This window comes from Pinus tabuliformis, chromosome Q (genome assembly GCF_031772625.1).
Source record: "Pinus tabuliformis cultivar Carrire ecotype Pingquan chromosome Q, CPIR1, whole genome shotgun sequence".
NCBI lineage: Eukaryota > Viridiplantae > Streptophyta > Pinopsida > Pinales > Pinaceae > Pinus > Pinus tabuliformis.
In genome coordinates, this window is record NC_142296.1 from 1197031510 (window position 1) to 1197037835 (window position 6326).

The following is a 6326-nucleotide window of genomic DNA, read 5'->3' on the forward strand; positions in this document are numbered from 1 at the left end:
GACCACCTTCGAACTCTAGAAGCAAGGGTGGAACACATAGACTTCCACATGCATGAACATGCATATTACTTTGTTGCTCCTCATGTCTTTCCTCCCAACCCACTTGCTTAATATGTTGACTCCTGCTCTAGTTTATGTTCAATTTTGTTTATGTATGGTATGGCTAATAGGCCAATCGGAAATAAAAGCTGGGACTGAGTGTCTTTGTTTATTCAGAATGAGAGAGAAGGGCCTCTTGAGACGAATTTTGTACCTAGTTTCTCTTTGATAATATAATGAACGCTTGTTGACCGATAAAAAAAAATAAATGGATTTGATATATGATATTAATAATAAATATCATTGTATCATTATTTTAACATCAATATTTTTAAGATAATTTTTACTATATTGATAGGCATAAATCCATGTGGGAAAGATAAAGAAAGCAATATTTTGAAAATGTTCATAATAAATTTAGAATCACATTGTAATACACTCTCATATAATATCATGTGACTATTATTAACACAGTCACATTGTAGACTCTCATATAATATTGAGTGACTATTATTAATACAATCACATTAATAAATATCGTCGAGATAGATAAATAAACATATATCAACCACATTCAAAATCATGATTATGTTAATAATTAATTAAAACTTTTTGATTTGAATACTCCTAAATTATGTTAATAATTAATTAATGATTAATTGAAGCTTTTTGATTTGAATACTCCTCTCACCCCAGGTAAAGACGGCCTGCGCTCCCACTGCCTCCCTCCACTACTATCCTTCGCCATCGCCCGTACGGTTGATCACGATGTTTCAGTTCAACTATCCATCCATCCGCACACGGCACCAAACAACAAACATTAATTAAATTAAAATTAGTTAAATAATGTAATGTGCAGGTCACAAAATGTTCCCTCTGTATAAAATCTTAGTCATCCATTTCTTCAAAACAAAAAAAAAAAAATATGTACAAGCCCACTTCCACTTGGTGTTGAAATATATGATCCTCGTGGTTCATTGTACGAAGACATTGCGCAGGAAGAACTTGATATAACCACTATCACTGACAACGCCCTACATTATTTGCCGTTCCTACGCCCCACATTGTTAGCCGGTCCCTTAGCCTTCTATGTTTGAATAACAAAATCTGCATGTGCATTTCACTCATCTTTCTCTTAAATTTCTAGTACGAACCGCTGCGACCGACTTGGCCACTAATTAATTAATTTTTACGCTACAAGCCACCGCCACAGACTCACTCACTACGGAGGCATTTACGATACAAGCCGCCACGACAGACTCACTCACTACGGTGGCACTTGTTCTTCTCGCATCTGGAAGGTCATAAATATGACCATGGGTTATGCCACCACTGTGGCCACTTATTTTTCTCGCATCTTGGAAGTCATATATGGCCGCGCCAAATGTGCGAGGTGGAGGAAAATGAACCCATCACACCATCACTTATTATCCACATTATATATACATTTCAAAGATAGCTCAATGTTCCCGATTTGTTGAATTTGTCTAACGTAACAGATTATGTCAATAGCGTTTTAATAGTCAGCTAATCTAATATTATATTCTGTGTACATTTTGATGGATTTATGAATATGAATACGCAAAAAAATATTGATTTTAAAATAATAATATTTTGATTAAGATCTTTTTCATGTGAATATTTTTTTGGAAGCTTTTAATAATTATATCATATAACCATCCATTCTAGTATTTATTATTAATAGAAAATATCAAATCTAAAATATTAAAAATATAATTTGATAAATTTAAAATATAATATAATATTTTAATATATTTAAAAGTTAATTTCATAATATTTGAGATGTAAATATTACTATTTGTGTAATTTTCTTTTATAAATATTAATTTATTATTATTATTATTAAATATTTTAGATGTTATTAGTATATTTATATTATTTTTTCCTAATATTATTTAATAGTAATTCAACTTTCAAATATTTAAAAATTATTATTTAATTTATTTCATATTTATCTCTAAATATTATTTTGAAATCTATTTTAATAACATTGGTTTCTTATTAAACACAATTACATTGTAATATATCATTTTTATAATAATATTAATATTGTATCTAATTTCGAATTTAATTATTTAATTATTAATGATTAATTGTATCCATCTTAACCCCCAATCTATCAAGCTGCAAGAGGGATCAAGTCTCTAAAGATGCAGAATTTTCCTCAAGTTTTGCACTCATAAAAGAGATTTGCAACTTGAGAAATTTGATCCCTTTATGCCCCTGATAGATCCGGCAGGGTTACGATGGATCTAGGCCGGTTGTAATTAAAGTAACAAAGGTCACCATTAAGACATGATATGTTCCAAACTTCAATCTTTATATTATTATTCCATAGTTCAGGTATTATTATAGTTATTATGTGATTAAAGTGCATGATATGTTACAAAGAATTTGGTAGAACAGACACGGTGGATAGATTAGACACAAAAATTATTGGCATATGCAATCAAACCCAAATTACAAGACATATAAATACTGCTCATGAGATCCAACAAATTCCAAACAAGGAGAATATTGTTGAGAAAATATCTCAATAAAAATCCAACCAACAACCAAATTCTATCTCTTTACTAATGTAGGCATTATTAAGTCCCCCCTTTAATGCTTACATTACATTATTACAAATATTAATACAAAAATGACAAATTACAATTCACACGTCACATCTATCTGACTAGTCTTCCTCAACACTTATCCTCACTCTGAAGTCTCTAGGACAATGCTCTTTTCACCACCACAATCTTTGAGCTTCCCATTCAACTCATTTAAGATATAACTGCCTCTAACCATCTTTGATGAACTTTGTATAATTGACACTTCTCGATCTCCCCAAGGACAATCTCGACACTCGATTGTATCAAACAATCAATTATGCAACTGAATTTTCTACACACATGGATCTCATAACATAACTTGTAACCAATGCTCTTGAACCCCGAAGCGTAGCAAGATCCATTAGAGAATAATAGATTCACACAATCAAATTAGCAATATGTTCTCTTGGCACCGAAGAACGAAGAGAACGCCTAATTTAATTATATTATTATGTTCATTTAACTGGCTGTGAACTTCTATAAACACATAAAAACACACTAAAAACAATGAAAACAATCAAGCACTGAAATGCAACAAAACACTAAACCGGACAAGGACAAAACCAATGGCCATTCTTTGATATCATAATTTATGATACCCTCTAATCAGTATTTATAGATTTGGATAGAAAATGGCTTTGGTTGTAAAAATTTTATCAGGAGCAATTCATTTTCACCACAGATCATGAACAACAATCCAATTGGTGCTAGACTCTTCTTCATGACATTGTGATCTAGACTCAATATAGTTATAACCTCCATTTATTTCACATTATGCAGTAATTATAGGTCAATATTCCCACAGTCCCCTTTTCATGCAAGTCCATACCCCATCTATTCACAGAATGTCAATGCTCGACCACTTTGCACTTTGCCCATCATTAACCAAAATATAAACTCTTAAAAAAGTTTAGGACTGTAAGTGCCAAATAAATAAACATAAAAGCTTAACCTATCCGCATTGAAAGACTTCTTCCCGTAGGAAAACGATGAACCACTTTCTTAATATGTGTATCCTTAACTAACATTCCCTTTGATGGTTTCCATAGCAGCAACAAGCTTCACATGACTTCAATAATGCTTACAAATGCTACAAGGTCTTAGTCTCCAAACCCTCTAAAACAAATGCCACTAATGGAAAAATATAGCATGTCAGTGAAGCCAATAGAAGCCCAGTAATGCTCATTGTTGATATTTTGTCCCCCACCATAGCGCTTAAAGTTGTATAATGGATTATGCCTATGCATTCGACTTACTGCTAGAATTATGGGAACACTCTCCGCCAAAGGAGTAGGTGGAGAAGCCTCCAAATGCACAATACTACCTTGTAAAATTTCCTTCGATGAAAACGAAGCAAGCGATTTTGTAGGTGCATATTGAAAAGGAGCAGAGACAACAAGAATGTTGAGGATATACACATTGATATGCCTCCACACATGCTTAGTAGCAAAGTAGTGTCCAAACAATGCATAAACATTGTAGTTGGGTAAAGCCCCTTTGATGACGTTGTAAGGAAAAAAAATCACTTGAGGATGTCAGATGACCTACACATAATTCTGAAAGCTTCTCTTAATTCCCAAGGATAGCTCACAGATTCAGTTTGACTATGATGTTGCCTAAGGGAATATACATGACATAAGACTTTGGATTTCTTATCCAACCAATCTCACAGGTTGTCTTTCAGTTTCAACAAATCTACTCAGAATCGCATCATGGGGATTATAATAGAATTCACAAGAAAACAAAACTCACTCAAAAACAAATCTAATCTCACACATCTATTTATTTACATATTTACAGGCAATCAAACTATCACAACTCTCACATCTTTCTGGGCCCTCGCTTAAGGGAGTCAAGCCCAAACAGGCTCTGATACCAACAAGTAAAATGGTAGAGTAGACATGGTGGAAAAATTCCACACAAAAATAATTTGTATATTGCAATCAAAGCCAAATTACAAGCCACATAAATAGTGCTCATGAGATCCAACAAATTCATAACAATTTGAATATTGTTGAGGAAATCTCTCAACAAAACTCCAACAACTAACAACCAAAGCCTACCTATTTGCTAATGTAACCATTATTCCAAGTATGTTAATATTTGAAATTAAGTATTAAGTGTTCTTCTTTGATCACCTCTCTCTCTCTCTCTCTCTCTTGTCACCCACTATCTCTCTCTCCACCTTTCTCTATTTATGTATTTCTTCTCCCCTCCCTCTATCCCCCCTCCAAATCCATCTCTCCCTCCCTCACTCTCTCCTCTCTCTTTTCCTTCCTCTCTCTCCCTTTCTCTTCCCTCATCACTCACTCACTCACTCTCTCTCTCTCTCTCTCTTTTCTCTCTAACTATGTCAATATCTGCCTCCCTATCTCCTTCTCTCCTCCCTCCATATTTGCAGTTCTCTCTCTCCCTTCTCTCCCTCTCTCTCTCCTTTTCTTCTCTTTCTTTTCCCTACTCTCCTCTCTCACTCAATCTCCCTCTCTGCATCCATCTCTCTATGTTTTTATTCCTCCCTCTCTCTTTCTCCCTCTCCAAATCCATATCTATATTCCTCCATCTCTCCTTCTTTCTCTTCCTTCCTCTTTCTCTCTTTCTCTACCACTTCCCTCTGTCTCTGCCCCCATATCTCTCTCTCTCTCTCTCTCTCTCTCTACCCTCCTACTTTGTCACTACCTCCATCCCTCTCTCCTTTTCTCTTCTCCCCTCTCTCCCTCCCATCTCTATGTCTCCTTCTCTATCCTCACCTCTCCTCTCTCTCCATCTCTCCCTTCTCACTCCTATCTCTCTACCTCTATCTCTCTATATCTTTGTTCTTCTCTCCCTCTCTCCCCCCCCTCCATCTCCATCTCCCTCCCTCCCATCCTCTCCCTTCCTCTCTCTCTCTACCTCTCTCTATCTATATCTTTGTTCTTCCCTCCCTCTCTCCCCCTCAATCTCCATCTCTCTCCCTCCCCTCCTCTCCCATCGTCTCTCTCTATCCTCCATATCTTTGTCTCTCTCTCTCCCCCTACCCACCTACTCTATCACTATGTCCCACCCCGTGTCACCTCTCTCCCTTCTCTTGACCACTATACTCCCTCCATCCATATGATAGACAATTTTCACTGTATGTAATTAATGATATATGTAATGTCTTATATATTTTACATTGTGAAATGAGTTATGGTTTTTGGGCATGTGGTATTAATAAAACATGGTATTGGCCCATGGTATAGTAACAAAACCTATTTACAAGTTAGTAATATCCATGGTAAAGTGGGGGTGGATATCCATGCCTAAGAAATTTTTATATTGTAGGTTTATTGTAAGCACTAAGTTTTTATGTGCTTATTAATTAAATTTAAATATGGTTATGGAGTCATTGTTAGTCCCTCACAATGTAGGACTATAACATTGACAAATGCAAATTATAATTTTTAATATTGAAAAGTAAATATTTATTTTTCAATAGTATTAAGAGAATATTTTTCAAACATTTAATTGGATCATAACCTGAATGACTTATTGCATCCTTTGCACAATATAATTCCATGTGGATAACTATCTTATAATTCCATGTGGATAACTGTCTTACATATTTATGCCATAGTTTATTGATATGGTTGTAATATTCATACATGATTTTTGACATTTGTGTAATGATTTTTTGTTCTTAATGATAATTAA